Below are 19,730 nucleotides of genomic sequence, written 5' to 3' on the forward strand. Positions count from 1 at the left end.
TGTTTCGAAACTTGAAATGTTTTGAAACTTTCAAAATGTTTCAAGTGCCCTCATTTTGTTTTGAAACAAAATGCTTCAAAACGGCTTCATTTCATTTCGATTTCACAGTTTCAAGCTTGAAAAGCATCAAAACAGCTTTGAAATGAAACACCTGTCGAAATTTTGCACAGCCTTATTGAGAACCACTGCTATTACCTGATCTCCTGCCACCTTGTGTAAAAGCACTGTCATAACACATACTGCAAACAGCTACCCTGCAGAGCTGTACTCTATATATTTTTTGGCTATTATTTTCAGTGCTGTTGTAAAATGAGCATACTGGAAATGCAAGGGCTCTATGCACGTGTACTGTTATTCAGAGATGTGAATGTAATAGTATTGTGCATAGGGAGCCAGAGACCATTTTCTCATTTCTCAGCAAAAGTAGTTAGGTGATCTAAAGAAGAAAATCATAGGACTAGAACAAGCTTCCTGGACTAATGAGTCCAGTCAACCATACCTCAGCTTCCCAAACAGCACTAGAGTTGGAACAGTATCTATCAATTACTAGAGAAAGCTGCCGAGTAGGACGCCTGTTGGACATCAAGCCAGAGCTGGGATTAGAATAAGGAAGTGCTTCAAAAGAAGAAGAGGAGAGGTGAGATATTCAGTGATGTCTCAACAGTACAAGCTTCTTGTTTCTGAGTTACATGCAAATGCATAACTAATGTCTGGCAGCACTGCTGTACAAGCAGAAAAAACAACAACACAGGCTAAACTTCCCTCAAAAAGTATGATTTCCACTTTGAATCTGTCATAACAAACAACATACCTTAACACTGACAGAAATGAATGCAAAATGGCCTTTCCTAACATACACATTTCTTTTAATTGACAGCCATTGCACCAAAGGCCATAGGTCAGTTGATCTGCTAACAGAGCTTCACATTTCAAATTGGAACTGCCTATATATTCAAGGCCAATTTGTCAAGGTGTAAATTAGCACAATTCTCTCACAGCCAAGGAGTATTTCTGATATAGTTCTGCCCCTCAAACAACCAACCTTCCTCCACCACAATATGTACTTTCTATATATATGATGTCAGCAGCTTCCATCCTGAAATACAGAATAGGGAAATGCAACAGGAGATGTTAAACTCTACTGCATATGCTTTGTGATGACAGTGTGTGCACTACTTTCATCTATTGTTTTAAATATTGACACAAACAATACCATAAACAATTCTGTTTACAATGTGTGCCATACATGCAATTGAAAACTGAAAAGTACATCTTTACAACAAACTTATCATACCCAAAACTTCTGTTTCAGCATCAGGACATGATAACGCAATGAAATGTGCCTGTGCAGACCCACACAGACTACCATGAATTTCAAAGGAGTTCTGTCTGGTAGCAATGGGTCCCACAATCAGATCAGAGAGCAGGAAGGGAGCCAATAACATCTGAAAAAGAGAGTAGCCTGATTATTTAAGAAGCAAGGATTTTTTTATGTGTGATACTTTTTATTGGCTTTCTCCAAACCGTACGGTTGGTCCAATAGAAAGTATCAGCCACAAAAATCCTTGCCCTTCACTTATTTCCTGGACCACCACATCAACATCACTCCAGCGTTACCACTGACTATTTAACTCACTGTGCAGCTGCAGCTCCCAGTGACTTTAGTGGCACCTGTAAATGTGCAAAGGTTTAATTTAAGAGCCTAATCCAACTGGATGTCACGGGAGACCTATGCTCCTAATATCCTCAAGTTCTTTGGAGAATATTCTTTTAAGTATGTCATTCATTTTTTTCATTACATATTTTTCTTGTCTAGGTGAACCTCAAGCCTGTGTTGAGAGTCAAATAATTTGCTTTATTTCCTCCATCTCTCTACTAAGGATCTAGGAATTTTGAGTTCCCATGGCTCCCAATAAATTCAACCCAGAGCAGCAGAGACCAGCTTAGCAAAATGTCTGGAAAGATTTTGTGCTTGCCACTATAATTAAATTATGTTAAACACCTCCTATTAGAAAACTCTTCTCCCCCAGCCCAGTGCTTCTTTAGTAATTGAATCTCAAGTGAAAATTATCCCTCTGGCTTTTGCAGAGCTGGAAAGTTTCAGGCAGTGACAGTCTTGTCATCCTGACCTGACCCCCAGAAATGAGCAGCATGCTGCAGCCTGTGAAACAACACATTCTCTTCACATTGCTCTCTCTCCCCAGAGGACTGAGCCAGAGAGCTGACCTGCAGGGCTTCATGTTTTCTAAGCTGTGCTTCCAAAGCTTTCCCAGCATGCTAAAAGAAACACAACACATTCAATTATTCTTCCACTCCCAGATGTGTTTGCTATGCTAGGAAATATTACTCCCCAGTCACTTTTCCTGGTACAAGAAAAAAAAGGAAAAAAAGGCATATATGCAGAGGAGATGAAGGCACAGAAGGATCTGGAGACCAACAGACATTATCTGAAACTTGAAGGAGACAAGGAGTACCTGAGAATGGGTACAGTGCAGAACAGGTTTAACTGCTGTTAACTTAATTAAGCCCATCTCATCCTGAGATGATTTTCTCAGCTAAATTTCAGAAATTGAACTTCATCTCCAAATCAAAGAACCAAATCATGCAATTCTTTCTCAGTTCATTTTCAAGGCAACAGAATTCAGACAAAAAAAAAAAAATTCCAGGGAGGAGTCTTGTGTTACCTAAAATGAGCAGCAAGCCCAGTGAATTTGGTTTCAGATAAGTCTAAACATTTTGGCCCATACAAGTTAAAGACGGGGGTGGAACCAATCCACGGCATCTAGTCTGTCTCCTGTCAATGAAAGATTGGTCCCTATGGTACGTTTATTAATGTTTAATTCAAATTAGGTTTAAATGTCCCAAGGGACAAATATGCCACCAGTTCTCCTGGGATGCCATTTAACAGAGCTCATTGTGAGGAAGATTTCCCTTATAATCTGCCTACATTTTCTATTTCTTAGTAAGATCCTGTTTCTCCAACTTCCACCTCCTCATATCAGCCTAAATAGCTCCTCTCCCTGTCTGGTGTTTAGCCCTTAGTAATATTTGTTTACAGTTATGTGCCTACAGTAATTGCGGCTAATTCCTGCTTTGACTCAGGCAACACTTTAATCCCTCCTCTCAAACCAGTCTCCCAGGGTCCCCTTACCATTTCTGTTGCTCGTCACTGATGTGCCTCAACTGAGTTGACACTTGCTGCTGCCTGAACTGAGGGTGTTATTGTTGATATAGGTATACAGGTTGTAACCATATTGGTCTACAGGCAAAGCAATCAGAACTTGTGGCAGAGATGATATCTTTTATAAGACCAACTAGATTTTTGCCAAAAAAAAAAATTTGCAAGCTTTTTGGCACACTCACCCTTCTTCAGTCATAGGAGAATACAAAGATGGTAAAATTTCTCCTAGGTGGAAATGAAAATGCATATTTCACAGGAGAGCTGAAGGTGTAAGATCTCCTGATTGGAAATGTTTAGTTTGTGCAAATTAGGCTTAGGTGAAAGTTGGAATAGTCTTTTTACCTCAAAGCTGTCTGGTGGCAAGCAGGATGTAGAATTATGTTTCCTCCTGGTTATGATTTTTCATGTTTTTCAGGTGAGTAGAAAAATGGACTGCTGTCCTGGGCAGGAATTTCTTTGATGTTAAATGAGATCAGAGCCAACAAAGGTCCCTGCTGTGTCCCACTAGGCACCCTCCCCCACTATTTCAACAGAAGTCCCTAGGCAGCGTTAGTACATATCCCCTCCAGTTTAACCCTTTCTTTATGGTCCTATATCAGCCACTGTTTTTCTCCAAGCTGCTTTGAAATAGAGAGCAAAATTCAATAATTTAAGACTAAATACTCTACTAAAAGCCAAGTATAATACACTATACAGTTTCTCATCACAGCACAAAGAGCTCAATCCTACACAGAGCTGGTGGTCCCTGCCTTATATTATATTATATTATTTAGGATACCTTTATAAATACAGAGGAAGTCGGTTGGTGGGGGGTGGGGGGAAGAAATTTCCATCCACAACAAGGTTAAAGTTCAATGTTGAAACATCCAGAAGGAGCCATCAGAGACACAAGATGAGATGCTGGATTACACAGTTAGAGACAACTTGGAATGGACAGGTAGATTTGAGTATCACTGGCCTGTCAAGAGCAACTAAAGTGTCTCATGGTTTCAAATACTGTGATATTTGCTCAAGGAAGTTGTCATTCTCACTTTCCTCCAGCCTTGACAGCCAGCAGCAGATGTCTATTCTAAGTTCACCTCCCCCTCCACCCTCTATTTACACACACGCAAGCACAGTAGCATAACAATGGGTGATGCCTAAGGAGTAGGGTGGGAGCTCCAGTAGGGTGGGAGCACCTTCTCTGCAGCAACTCCAGCTCCACTTCCAGCAGTAAGCAAGGCAGTGCACACTACAGGCACAACAGAGGAACAGGGGACGGTTATTCATTACTGCAGGGGGAGGTGCCATCATCTTTTTTCACCACTGCAAACCAGCAGATTCTCTGGTTGTTTGACACATTTGTTGGCAGCAAAATCTGAGGTACCCCCCACCCCTCAGTAGCAAATCTCCAGCTGTTGCTCCTTCACTGTGCACTTCTGCTGGCACCCAGGGCACAGGACTGGCAAGTTATGCCTCTGCACACACACATACTCACACATCAAACCAAAGTGTACCCTATGTATACTTCGGATACATCGTAACCCTCTCTACCCCTACCTCTTCTTCCCCCCTGACTTCTGCCCCTGCATGGACTGGACCTATGTCCATTAACATTCCATTTACAACAGTTGTGTCATGAATAGAAGTACAGTATTTCAAGAAACACATCCTGTGCTTTGCTCCTATTTCCCCAGCTCCCTGCATCTGTGCTATAGCACATGAACTGTAAAAGGGGCAAAACAGTTGCACTTAATGAACCACTGCCTTCTAACCCAGGACAGCTGAGAAGCCCTCTCATTTTTTAACGTCTGGCCACCAAAATGCTTTTAAATGTTCATTTGGACAAAGCCAGGCAAATGACTTTGCAGCACATATTTAAGCAGAGGCTGAGGATGTGTTTTGGATACGCTTTCCATGACACTGCTCTCATCAAAATTATTGTTGGGATGATGCAATACAAACGGGACTGCTAGATAATAAGGAGTCAAAGGAGACTTTTTAATCATGGGTATTTTTATCTACTACTCTCATTAAGAAAACACAAGAAGAAATATGTAATTTCTTTTCTAATTGGGTCAAAGCACCCTCACTTCTTTTAATCAATTCTTTTGATCTGCTACAGAATCTCGAGAGGGGGCTGGGATGCAGAATTCCTGACAATATTTTCACCTACTTGGCTGAACTCGATGTGAGGTTCCCAGCTATAGCATAAAGGGATGCACTTCGGCTTAAAGGAAGCCATCAAGAGCTAGAAGACATTAGCACAATACTTATATAGCACAGAAATCAAACAGGGGGTAGTTAAGGGGAGGCAGCTTACCATGAACTAGAAGAATGGTGATCTAAGCCATCTTTTTTTCTTTTTTTTTTTTTTGAGATAACATAAACTATGCCCTAGCATGAAGGACATGGCTGCCTGTTGAGAAATTCTGACAACTCCCCTCTGAGCGCTAAAATGCTGTCAGCTGAAAAACTGAGCTGTTTGAGCAAATTGATCAAACTCTGACAGACTTCCACACCACTTTCATATTTTCTCTCTCAATCAAAAGCCTTCTAAAGAGTCAGACTTTAGGTTCTGTTGCAGAGGGGAAAAAATATCACTTACCCACTCAGTTCTGAGATGCTGTTCATCATCACCTTACCTACGTGGACATTTTCTCAAGGGAGAGCAAGGTTTCAAAGATCAAAGGCTATTTCCTGATCAACGGAGTGAGGAATTGAACAAAATAGTTCCTTTAACCAACCCAGGGCCAATTTACACTGGGGGCACACATCAGAGAGGAGCTTCAGTGTTTTGGGGAGGGAATGATAAAGCATAAGGGAAAGCTATTTCATAGTTTATTCCTTTATTTTTCAGATGCCAAAGACAGCAGTAATTAACTGGGCTGGAAGCCAAATTAAACCCCCAATTATTCCCCCATCCCTTCTGTCCCAGGGAAAGTGAAATCAAAATACTGACAAGAGCTGTTCCTAGTTGTGACGGTTATAAATCCATGCCCACACCCCTCTAAGGTCCATTCTAAAACCTTCCCCCACCCAACTCCTTAGGCATCAATAGCAAAGCTGTAACATCAATTATTTTTTATGTTGTATTGTTGACAGTATCGTAATGGTTTACTGCAAAGGCTAAGTCCATGTCATGACTCTTGGGTGAGCATCTCTTTGTGTGCCCAATAGTCAACAGCACTTCCCACTTCCCCTTTCCAGTGAGGTGCACCAATACCAAATAGCTCTAATGAGACTCCTGAGTGATGCTGAGGGGACATACCACTCCACACACTCTCTCTCCATTTGCACCAGTAAGTCAATGCAGCTGTCCTGATGGCATGTCCCCACCTCCTGCTCCTTGCTGCTGCCAGAAACAAGCCAAAGAGATCTGGAGAACAGCAGCAGGGGAAACTTGGAGCAGCTTTACTGCATCGTGTCCAGGTTGGGCGCATCCGTGGACAGGGCAAACTGTCAGCATCATTCTGGGGAAGCAGTGTAGACAGGCTCACAGCGACTCTCAAGATGCCCCATTGTTGCTACCCTCTTTCTGTGCTTGCTTTCATCTGAAAATTACAAAATGCCACTAAAGCCGCACTACCATGTTGTCCTTTGCCATTTGAAAAATGCTGTCAATCTCTCCAGAGCTTTTCCAATGAGAAAGGAACTTGTTTATTTCCAGTTCATTTCCATCACTTGGCAACTATTAGAAGCACAAAGGTGTCCATTCCCATATGGAGAAAAGTTAACAGAAGGGCTGGGAAGCCCTCTTGGCTAAACAGGGGAATCACAGTCCTCTTAAGAAAGAAGAAAGAGGCTTATAAAAAATGGAAGCTCAGGGTGGGTCCCAAGGAGGACTATTCCATGACTAGTCCCTGAGGAATGGAAGGCCAATGCTGTGCCCATCCACAAAAAGAGCAGGAGGGAGGACCTGAGTAACTAGAGGCCAATAAGCCTAACTTTCATCCTACGGAAAATCCTAGAAAAGTTCATCAAGGAGTCTATCTGCAATAAGCTTGCAGAAGGTAAGATTCTGAATGACAGCCAGTATGGCTTCATTGTGTGCAGGTCTTGCCATACCAACCTCATCTCCTTCTATGACCAGGTAACTCACAAACTGGACACAAGAGAGCAGGTTGACATTGTATACCTTGAGTTCCAAAAGGCAACTTTGACTTAGTATCCCACAATGTCCTCGCGAGAAAATTGGAGGATTGTGGGCTTAACTCCAAGACAGTCAGGTGGTTGAGAAGCTGGCTTCAGGATATGACCTAGAGAGTCATACATAGTGAATGGATCTGTGTCATTCTGGTGAGAAGTGGGCACTGGTGTCCCGCAGGGGTCGGTGCTTGGTCCAGTACTTTTCAACATCTTTATTAACAGTTTGGATGTAGGGTGAAGAGCTCACTGGCCAAGTCTGCGGACAACACCAAGTTATGTGGAAGCGTGGTCATGCTTGAAGATAGGTTACAGTTACAGGTAGACCTAGACAGGCTAGCAAGTTGGGCAGATCAGAATCTGATGATGTTCAATATCTAGAAATGTAAAGTGCTCCACCTCGGGACAAGCAACCCCCCAACACACCTACAGGCTTAGTGGCACCAAACTGATTAGCACCATGAATGAAAGAAACCTGGGGGTAATAATAGATCATAGTATGACTATAAGCTGGCAGTGTGATGCTGTAGCCAGTAGTGAAAATAATACTCTGGCATGCATCAATTGATGCATCTCCAGGAAAACCAAGGAGGTGATTCTTCCTCTCTACTCTGCACTGGTGAGACCGCACCTGGAATACTGCATCCATTTCTGGGCACTACACTTTAACAAGGTTGTGGACAAGCTTGAGAGAGTCCAAAGAAGAGCCACCATATGATCAGTCTTAAAAGGCAAGCCATACAAGGAAAGGCTGAGGGATCTGGGACTCTTCAGCCTGAGGAAAAGAAGGCTGACAGGGGACTTGGTATCAGCTTACCACTAGACTAGGGGCATATGTCAAGGGCTTGGTGAGCAACTGTTCACCAGGGCACCCGAGGGGAAAACCAGGAGTAATGGCCATAAACTCCCAGAAAATTGATTCAGGCTCAACATTAGGAAAAACTTCTTCACAGTCAGAGTGTGGAATAAGCTCCCTCCAGAGGTGGTGGAATTGCCTAGCCTGGAAATCTTCAAGAAGAAACTAGACAGTCACCTTGCTGGGGTAACCTGACCCCAGTTGTCTTTCCTGCTTGGTGCAGAGCTGGACCCAATGATCTTCCACGGTCCGTTCTGGCCTTACAATCTATAAATCTATGAAACCTTAGGGCACTTTTCCACATGCTCCGACATGTTCTGATTAATGTAGTCTGCTGGGATCTTCTAATCAAAATATTCCAGCATGCTTCAGCGTCTCGTGCATACGGCACTCCCATATTTCAAAATGGCAGTGGGGGAACTTTAGCTAACACTAGTCAAAAGAGCTTAAAGCACCTCTGCTGTCATTTTGAAATGTGGGAAGCTGAATACACGAGACACTGCATCAGGTATCCAGCTTGTAGCTGTATTGGTCTCTGATGCCTGATGAAGGGTGTTTGTGCCCAAAAGCTTGCAGTTAAAGAATTATTTTTTGCAAAAATCTTGTTGGTCTAATAAAAGATATCACTTCTGTATATGAGACACTGTGGGCATTTTTATTAGAGAGGCTCCCAAAAGCCACTCTAAATAAATGCCCCTACCCCACCCTGGAGCATGTGTATAGATGCCCTATCTGGGGGGTACATGCCAGATTTAACTACTCCAGTGCCCACGTTAACTACTCCATGGCCAGCAGGGGGAGCCCACACTTGATCTTTCAGTATAACCAGAAGTTGTAAAAACAAGTCTCAGTGTGACTTAGCTGCAAGCGTGACAGTCTTAAAAAATGTGAATACCCCAAGTGTTATTACTGAGTTCCTGATAAAGTTGTGCAATTTCAAGACAACCTAACATCTGTTTTCATTACGTTAACTGACAAACAATACTTCAATCCTGTACATGTTCATTTCTACCTGCCCCAAGACTGGCAGGTTTGCTATGGGCTATTCATACTCAATGAATACAATGAGCTTACACTCCTGTAACCAAGAACAGAATTTAGTCACGCATATTAAGCCTCATTTGATAGACAGAACTTGGGATATTAGGAAGGATCTGGGACCCACATCTATTGAGAGCTCTATCTTTGCACCTGTGTTTTTGTGTGTCTATGTATCAGCAGTTTAACAATACATGGGCAAGCAGGACTTGAAACCGGGGCACTGCCTATGGGGGCAAGGTGACACCTCACCTTCCCATCCCTTGTTCTGCTCCCACTCCCTGTCCCCACACCCTGCACCTTCCGTGCTCTGGCTGCAGGGAGGACAGAGAAGCAGCGGCAGTGCACAGTGTAGAAGCATCTGGAGGAATCTTTTTTTGCCCACAACACTCATCAGCAGCAATGACAGGAGGTGGCATGACCTCTCCCAGCAGCAGCAAATCTCTGGTGGCTCCAACATCACATGCCACAATTGCTTCACTGCCCTCCCCACTGCCAGAGCCAGAGCTGGAGCAGGGAAGGTGCAGTGGAAGGGGTGTAGTATTGCCAAGGGTACAGTACTCTCCAGTTGTGCCCCTGATATTATATACTTTTCCTCGGGATATTCCTGTATGGTCTTTTCATTATACAGTTGTGCAGTACCACTCTATGTCAGGGCTATCATCATAGAAATAATAAACAACAGTACTGATCCTGAGCTTCTTTGCATTACATCAGTTATGAAGGTGGGCCGTAATTTGCCTGGGCAGCAGTCATGTGCTTCTGCAACACTGTTCTACGGCAAAGATGCTGAGGTACTGCCAGTATTGCTGACCCTGGTGATCCAGAAGGATACATCCAGGCTGATGAGACACATGACATTGTACAGCTATTGACGCATCTGCCTGCTTCAGAGATGGGTGACAGTAAATGCATAGGATGTATGAAACTAAGGCCATCAGGTCTACAGCATATGCTCCAAAAGAAGGTACATTTCAGCCCAATTTATAAATCTTTCAGCTCACTTTGCCTCAGGCAACCGGTTCTTACACAGAAACATGTCACTACAAAATTAATACAGAGAGCACTTTAGTTCTGAATATTTCCCTTTGTAGTTGACTTAATATTCAAATTACCCTAAGTTACATATTACATGACCTCTGAAATAGAATCAACCAATAACTCTGAGCAAGAGAAAAGAGAATCTTTTTTTTTTTTTTACAGTGAAAACTCTTTAGTAGTTTTAATGAATGTATGTATGTACACATTGGTATTCCAACCATGGTTTCTATCTTAAGCCATCTTCTCTAATAGCTAACCTTTGACCTTGAATTCAGGCTTCTTAATTATCCTTTTAATCAGAGAGTCAGTATCCTCAGGTTTAAAGCCTTTGTGCAAATGCACATCTGTTAAAGACAGGAAAATGGAAGAAACCTACGTATCACACTCCTGTGAAGTGGGCACAGAAAAACATGCTGACTAGTTGCTGGAGCTAAAATGGGATTGCATTTAAACCTAGAAAGCAGCTTCTTAGAACTAAAGAGATGCCAACAATTATTTGGGGTTCCCGAGAAACAGCCAAACCTAGAACTGATTTCCATGATGAAGGGGGCCAACAGGGTAGTGTTCAACAACAGGAAAAGCCAATGCAGAAAAAAACACTCTGATATTTGCCCTCTTCTAGCTAGCATAAAGAAAAGGCAGTGCACAGTGGGATGCAACTCAGGCTGCAGTATCCAAACTTGATGACCTCCCCAGTTGCATTTCTTTCTTTTCTGCCTGTCCCATTTGCTAATTTCTTATTGGAGGAATGTAATGCCAGGGGGAGGGATTTTATTGTTGATTCACAGTGCAATCAACACCACCTTACCAAACCTCCTCTAGGCAGCTAACAGGAACAACTGGTCCCCTACTATTAGTGATATATGACTATTGACATCAACATCAAAGCCAAGAGTTTCCATGCTTCCTTTCTTTCCAGCAAGGTGTTCTTGGAAGATTTTACCCTGCTGGCAGCTATAGAAAACTAACATGAAGCAATAGAGGAAAGTAACCTTTACGTAACTGTAAAGCATTTGATATAACTATTTAATCTAGGGGTGGCCAACTTGCAGCACATATGCCGCAAGTGGCGTGTACAGCCACTTTCTGTGGCATGTGGTAGTTCCTGCAGGGATCAGGGAGAACAGCAGCAGATAGGACAGTCAAGAGAGAGGAAAGCAACGAATCAGGCAAGGAGAAGAGAACACGGCCAAAGACTGGCATCACAGGGAAAGGGCATCGCAGCAGTGCTGGGGAAAGGGGCAGGACTTACCTTGTGGCACACCTGCCAAAAAATTGATGCCTACTAATTAATCCTTTGCCACACAAAAGGCAAATTTCAAATGAGCATTAATACTGATAGAAAAGTGCAACACAGGAGACAGAAAGCTCTTTTGGACCTTGAAAACACAGTGCTTTACTGAGGGTCCGGGGGGAGGGGGCAGAGGTATAGCATCCCAGTGGGAAGTATGGCAGATACTGTGCCTGAAGCAGTTATAAGCATCTTCTGGAACTCCCAGGAGTGTAGGGAAGTCATGGTCAATGCATCACTTGAAGAAGCAGCATCTGACTCCCTCTACTGCTGGCTTGCTCCAGTGGTCAGAGTGAAGGGACTACTCCCTTTGCTTTGCCAATCTAATGACAGCCTACCAGGCAAAATAGCCTACCACAGTCCTTGCACTGAGCTAATGCAGTGCCTAATACTGAATCTTGCCCCTGGGTGTAGAAGAGTCTTCTAGCTCCCCTTCCTTGCACAAGACTTGCCAACGAGGTAAGAAGATTTTTTTGTGGGAGAAAATAAGCCAGTCACACAAGTGAAGCAAACCTAGTTCCCAAAACTCTTATAACTTCACCTACAGTGATGCAAAGTTCTCAGCAAGTAAATGGGGCAGAAACCTATTGTCTTGGGTTTCACAAGCAGGAACAAAACTAGAGGGAAAGGCAGGCTGTCAGCTGGGCTGAGATACAACAGTGTTTAGTTTTAAATAGTGTGGACAAATGCAAGCATGGTGCAAAACTTCAGAGAGAATAATTTGCCATTCAATGATTTCAACTCGCATCATCTGACCAAGAGCAGCCACTTTCCTATGTGGACTTGACTGAAGGCTCCATGGGGAACAGCCTGCATACAAATGGGCAATGACTCTAAGCTCTGCTGCTGAGAAGGATTATAGAGCTGGAAGCTGATCTCCTAAGTCCTAAAACACTGCAGTGGAGGTAGGTGCTAGTGGGCAGAGAGGAGGCACAAAGATAGGAAACTCTCAGAACTTGCATGACAACAATACCTTTCCTCAATTTTTGTCAATTTTTGTAAAACTGCAATTGTTGTGAAGAGATTCTTTGAGGTGTACAAGATGTGTAAGAAAAAAGGAGGTAAGAGAAAAGTTGTTCATGGACAAGTAATTAGAAACACACCGAGTGCATCTACACATGCATTAATGTGCTGTTACTACTGTGTATTAACTTTAGTACCTCTAATATGACGTACTATATAACTGCACGGTAGCCAAAACTACTGCACAATAGCAATGTCTTTTTGTGACATTTAATGCACAGTAGACTAATTTTGCTGCACATTAGCATGACTTTTGCCATGATGCACTAATGCGCAGTAGGGTGAGTCTACTGCACATTAAGCGTCTTGTGTTGATGTGCCCACTGTAGCATCCTTTAATGCCGAGTGCTAGAGCTTCCTAAAAATGGTCATTAGTTATTAACCAAACAAGATAAAACAGAATGAGCCGCAGCCCAAAAGTCAGCCTCATTTACACACAAGTATCAGAAATGTGAGAAGTGCCATGTAGGAAGAGGGTTATTCTATTCTCTGAAGCAGTCAATCATTTCCAACTGAGTTTAATCTCCTCTTCATGGGGGATGTGGGCATGTGTGGGCCAAACTTCATTGTACTTCCTTTAAGAATCTTCTTCATTAGATATGGGTTTTGACATTTAAATGGATATATTGGAGGAATCATTACATTATTACTGCCAGGTGAATCAAATACAAACAAGAAAAAAAATAAATTGGGGAATTAAAAAAAAACATAATCAGTTTAAGACAGAGCTTAACAAGTTTATGAACCAGATGATATGACATTGTCAGCTCAAAAGCAGAGGACTGTACTTTATGACCCACAAGATATCACCATCCACATCTTCTCATATTCTGAGACTTGTCTTTCATTCTGGGGGGGGATGTGGGGATAAAAAAAAGAGATTGTCCTTTTCTGAGACCTCAGCTAAAACATCATCTTAGTCTTTTTAATACCAGAGACTAAATTAGTAACCAGTACATATAATTTAAAATAGATGGAGCTTTCTCCTCAAGGTAACCAGAGGTTAAAGCTAGGGTTAAACTGGAGGACCTCTCAAGGTCCCTCTCAGACCTGTTTTAATATGATTCTGTAAGACTTGATAACTGTTAGAAACAAGGAAAGGAAAGAAAAGGAAAGGAAAGGAAAGGAAAGAGGTTCCAGAGAGGGGAAGGGTGAAAAGCAACATAACACTTTTGCTGTGAATAAATGGCACAGTCTTAAGTCTCCTGATTTATGAGCTTTATGAATGGGGAAGTAGGTTTTCCCCAACCACTTCATTCATGTTATTGAAGTAGATTTGGATCTCACATAATGAACCACAAATGCCAGGTTTAAATGTGTGGGTTTGTTGGATCCTTGAAATTAAACTTTTGAAAGAAGGCCCACAGGACACATTTTAATACTGCTAACCACAAGTATTTAAAAATCTTGAGTGAAACCCCAAGAAAATGACACTGGCTTAAAAATAATTCCACTTAAAATAATGAACGTTGAGTTATTTTAATTTGCTGACTGTTTTGAGCAAACTTTCTGGCTGTAATAGGCTGACTATACGGAAATCCCAGGAATCAGGACCATCATCTGGGAAATTTGGGACACTGCCCCCTTCCCAGCTTCCCACCCCCACTGCCCCGCTTGCTTTCACAAGTCAGCAAGGGTGGGGCTACCTGCCAGGCAAGCTGCAGTGCCTGCTTCCCTGCCTACAAGGCGCTCCACAACTCTCCCTCGGTAAGGCTTTGTCCTTCAGCCCTGTCTTTCCAGGACACCCATTATAATTTGTAACACCTGGCACTGTCTTGGCTAGAACAGGACATATGGTCACCCTAGACTGTAAGGACAGTTAAACAGCAGACTAGATCACTTAGAGAGACTGAAATATTCATCACTGGATTATGTACAGAGTAGATTAGACACATATCCAGCAGGAATGGTTTAGGTATCATTCATCCTGCGCTGAGATAAGGGAATGGAAGCTAGATTTTCTTTTTTGAGGTCCCTTCAAGCTTTATGTTCTATAATTCAATGTTTCTATAAGGCCATTTTTTTTTTCTTTTCTTTTTTTGGTAAAAAAGTTGAGGTGCTTGCATAATCAGATGATTCCAGGAGTTGGGGTTTCAAGCAAACCACCAAATATCATGAAATCCATAATAAATATCATAGATTGGAAGCCCAAGGGTTTTACTTCAAAAGTCCACAATGCAGGGATGTTTTCATAGGTTTCTCAGGGACACTGACATTTCTTGGTGAGAGTTAGCAACTGAAGAAAGCAAAGCATTCTGTAAGACATTTCATCCTGACACCTGCTCATGTCAGTGCAAAATGTCACTTGAGAAAACCCAACCAGATGGGGACTCAGGGTGAGTGTTTGGGGATAAAGTCATCCCTTGTAATCTCAAACATTGGGTTCATAGTCAGCTGTGTGTTTAGTGTCTCTAATAGTTACTCAGACTTTCCTTGTAAAGGAAACCTCACACCTGATATATTCTGGGTCTCATGGTGAAGAAATCAGGTGTCATCATACTGAGCTTCATCTGCAAGTCAAACACTACAGCAGTGACTCAAAGAGGGTACAGACCAAGTCAAGGATTTAAACAGGAGCTTCTGAAAGGGCATAAATCTAAATTTGAGTTTTTAAGGGCTTGACTTTTAAAGGCGCTAAGCAAGCTCAAACACAAGCAAGTTAAGGGACATTGCAGGCTCCAATTCTCATGCAGCTCCCTTGTTATGTGGTTAGACAAACCAGAACAGTGTGACTGACTGCCTAAGCATATCATGAAGCTCATTTTCTAGAGACCAGAAGGACAGCTGTTCTGTGGCACAGCAAGCAAGCAGATAAACCCATAGGAACAGACAGCAGGGGAAGGAAAATGCTAGCCTTGCAGTCACTCCAACTTTCCAACTAAAAAACCCCAAAGAGAGGCCAAATGACAGTTCAGAGCCTGCACTGCCCACCTAGCCTCCATATACACATGCAAAGGCCAAAGGAATGTGGGCTTTTTAATGTAAGGTCAAAAAGTAGTCAACTTTTCAAATGTGGTAATGTATTACAAATGCCATGAAATGCTTTTGGCACTGTATCAGCTGTATGGGATATCATGGAATGATGTCAATCAGGAGCTGGCACTACATATTCTGAAGTATTTATTAATAGTATATAAAAGTTCTGAACAGTCTGAGTTATTTAGTATCATGACAAATTGTATGAGAATGCAATTCATTGATTAAAATGACAATTAGAGGTGCCCTTATCACCATTTCAGAGATGTTTTCAAAAGAGATATGAAGGCAATGAACACCGAGTTAAATGCCTGGGCGAAGACTGCTGAGGATCAAAGTGTGTGGAATCAGTCTATTAAGTGTGGAATGAAGGCTTTCGAGGAAAGCAGAGCCCAACATTGTAGAGAAAAGAAGAAACTTGAGGAAGAACCACTCATCCCATGTAGGATAGTTAGATACAAACTTAACGCGTGATAAGTATGGAAGGGACTGTCATTCAAGAATTGGGCTGTAAAGACATACTCACAGGATTTCAACAAGCTGATGCTTCACCTAGTGCAATTCTGTGACCTAGTGAGACAGACATATGCCTATTGCCTATAAGGGAGTGAAAAGCAAGATGCCTTCAGGTTGGAAAGATGATAACCTGCTCTGGAAAACAAGGCACCTAATTCTCCATGGGTACAAATAAGATTAACTTTGCAGACTTTAGCTGATCTATACCCATTTGCATTAGCAAGGCCACACCTTGTCACTCTAATCTGGGACGAGGAGCTGTATAAATGGTAGTGGACTATATTCTGCTAGGAAGGTGTCACTGTACGGGGAAGGCACACAGTGACGTTTTGCAGTAGCTTTTAAGACAAATAAGACACTTGCAACAGACCTACTGGCTGACTGACAATTCATTTCTACACCTCTGTGGATATAGCTCCTTGAAAGTTGGTGCACTAATTTATTACATCATATCAACCGAACAGGGTGAGGGACATGGGAGAAATGTGACAAGTTGGCAAAAGTCCTCACAGTCTTGTTTATAAGATCTGACCCATTTTTATGGTGTTCTGACCTATTTTTTTTTAATAGCAAAATCATTCATTATGCATCTGCAATTAGAGAAGTGTGTGTGTGTGTGGGGGGGGTGGTATTCGACAGTCCTAGTCCTATCACAACTGCTAGAATTGCTAGAAGTTAACGAGCCTAATCATTTATAAAAAAAATTACACAAATCTTTTCTATGATGAGCTCTTACTGAGTATGAGGTCTCTGACACTAAGAAATTAAAGTCATCCGAGGTCAGCAGTTCTACTTCTCAAATTTTGGCCAAGAAAATTGTTGTAGACAAGTGATTACATTTGAAAAATCACAGTCAATAGGCATCTACAACCAAAGGGTAGTTGCTGTCAAATACTTATTGTACAGGCACTCTTTGATGTCAGCAAATACCTTTTGATCTGGTCCACGTAACCCAATTACAGACCAGGAGTCTAGAATTTAATTTACAAGACAAATAATGCAGTAGTAACACAGTGAGGAAGGATTGGGTGCTAATCTTAGTACAACCTGCAATGAAATGAGAAAAAAGCATTGTCCATAGCAGGGCTGGACACAGGCCTGGGCGAACCGGGCAGTTACCCAGGGCCTAGACAGAAAGGGGGCCTGAAAATGTTTTTTTTTTTTTCTGTTGTCTGATTATTATTATCATTATCTCTGGTGAAGGGGGGCCCAATACTAAAAGTTCACCTGGGGCCACCAGGAGTCTAGGTATAGTGCTGGTCCATACATGGATGCAAAGTAGGAATTCTTGGGTTGAACGATAATTCAAGCTGGTCATATCAGAACATTAAAGTGATGGTGCAGTTACAAGAGAGAGGATCTGTGCTATCTCAAAGCTCAGGAATAGACAGGGAGACTTCTTGCTCTCAAAAGGGCTTTATTGCAACTGCTAAAACACACAAAGATAGCTAACAACTTTTTGTTGATGTCATCATGTCAGCCCTCAAGAAAGGAGTTAACTCTTACTACTACAGGATCCAGCAACACTGGAGCACCCAAGGCTCTGATCCTAACTAAGAGACTTATTCTGTCCCTCACTCCAGTGTTTATTTTCAGTGAGCATATCTGCAGAGCAAAAAGTCTGCTTGTATAGCAATTTCCTTGGACTGTACTCTGATTGCATCTTCATTCTGTTATAGGGAGGGACCTATGCCAAAACAGCAGAAGTGTGCTGTGCAGCAGCTCCTTTAATCTTGCTCGTTTTGCTGTGCATGCTCCCCCTGTCTGATTAGCAGAGGGGCCCTGGCAGCCCTACTGCTTGCTGCTGATTGGACAGGAGGCAAAAAACGTGGCATATTTAAAACCACATTTTTTTCCTCCTGGCTGATTAGCAGCAAGCAGCCGGATCACTAGGGCCCTTCTGCCAATAAGGGGTGGGGGTGGGGGGACACATGAGCAAGAGTAAGGGAGCTGCTGCACAGAGCACTTCCACTGTAATTTCAGTAGGTTTCTAGTTATTAGCTGTGTTTATGATAGAAAACATCAGTGATGCTTGATACCTGTCCTCATAAGAACCACTTCTTCAATAGTTTGACCCCTTGGGCAGAAATTTTCCATGCAAAGTCTCTGCTTTAAGTTGCTTTCCCCCCATCCCCCCACACCCCAAAATTCAGCACAAATGGTTCAATTTTCCTGAAAATGAGTCTAAAGAAGACCTGGTCTTCTAACTTATCAAAACAATTCTTCTTTTTCATGAAGGAAAGATTAGCACTCCCTGACACAGCTTTTGGACTTTATTGACCTGTTTCATCTCAAGCCTTTACCTGCTGTTTGGATAATGGTGTATCTTTTCAAGAAATATCCAGTCCTGAAGAAGAATGACAGAAAATATGCCACATTTTTACGTACCTGACGGTAGTGGTTAACTACCTTAATGGGTTAAAATCAGTCCCTTGTGTATGGTCTGAATTTTGTCTAGACATAAAAAAGAACCTAAAGGGGCATGTGATGCTGGGGTAGCTGACATGCCCTGGGTTTTTGTTAAAGAGGATGTAATGACAAAGATATTTCATTTTATACATTTCTGAAAAGTACCATTCCTCAGCTTTTCAATCCAGTTTCCTTGACTCTGCACAGCCTTCAGTGGAGTCTGCAGTCTTGCCATCCTGGAGTCTAAGGGCCATAGTTCCAGTTCTTTTGGCTCTCTGCACCCAACTGTCACAGAATCTGGCATATGATGTCCTGCTTCTCTTGCCCCCCCCCCTTTTTTTTTTAACAGTACCATTGCTAGTGCTTTAATGTTATTGGACTCTGTGGTTCAGTCCCCAAGTATAGAAAATTAGGCTCAGTGAAGGAGAGAAAGAGAAATGAAGAAAAGTAATTGTAGGCTGCTTTTCTTTTCCCTTCATTATTAGTCTGGCCTTGAAACAAACCAGCTAGTGTTGTAAACTCAGAGCAGGTTAAGGGCTGATCTAAAAGCTATGCCAAATGGAGCGATATATATGTGTTACTGGGAAATCCCTTTATGTCAAGGGAGAAATCCTTGCCTGTCCTGTCAAGCTAGCTCTCTTCTTTGTGCAAGAGGGATATGAAGGGGACAGAGCCAGGGTCTGACCATTCTTGCAAAGAGAAGGTGGTTATTTCATTAAACACATGCACTCAGTGTGCAACAGGCACTACCACTGCCTATCACTGTAGCCTGTAGGTCAGTGAACAGAAGCTGAGCACACGGAGGGAAGACAGCCTTGAAAGTAAGGCTTGCAACTGCTCTTACTACGTCTTTCACTAGCAGACAGGGGTGACAACAAAAAAGGATGACAGCTCCTCCTCCTCCTCCCTCCAATAAAGGCCTAAGAAGAACTCCCAGGCCTTTTCTATCCCCTGGCACTAGTGCTCCTTCCAAGTGCCATATCCCTTCTGACAGGAAAAGTGAAGGCTCCCCAGGCAAGGAAGGGGTCTTGGGAGGGAACAGCAGAAGCTGAGACCTGGAAAGGGAGTTTTTACCCTTAGTCCTAAGAGATAGAGAGGCATTTAGAGTTGGGGAATGGGGTATTTTCAAACTAGGAAGGTCCACATCTTCTTCCTGTCCACACACAACAGCTAGCAAAATGGGGGAGCTCTGATCTGCTTCTATTACAGTCTTGCATATCCATCACCTGTAATGGAGTTCTTCTAAACATAAAGGGGCTCATGTCCTACAAAAC

The 19,730-nt window shown here is 42.5% G+C and overlaps 1 protein-coding gene across 11 annotated transcripts in view; it reads right to left on the reverse strand.

The window, feature by feature from the left end:
• ADGRL3 (adhesion G protein-coupled receptor L3) overlaps nt 1-19,730 on the reverse strand; it is an 864,517-nt gene that overhangs the window by 270,374 nt on the left and 574,413 nt on the right. The window lies entirely within an intron of this gene.

Source organism: Crocodylus porosus, unplaced genomic scaffold (genome assembly GCF_001723895.1).
Source record: "Crocodylus porosus isolate Cpor-Errol unplaced genomic scaffold, CroPor_comp1, whole genome shotgun sequence".
In the NCBI taxonomy this organism is placed as follows: Eukaryota; Metazoa; Chordata; order Crocodylia; family Crocodylidae; genus Crocodylus; species Crocodylus porosus.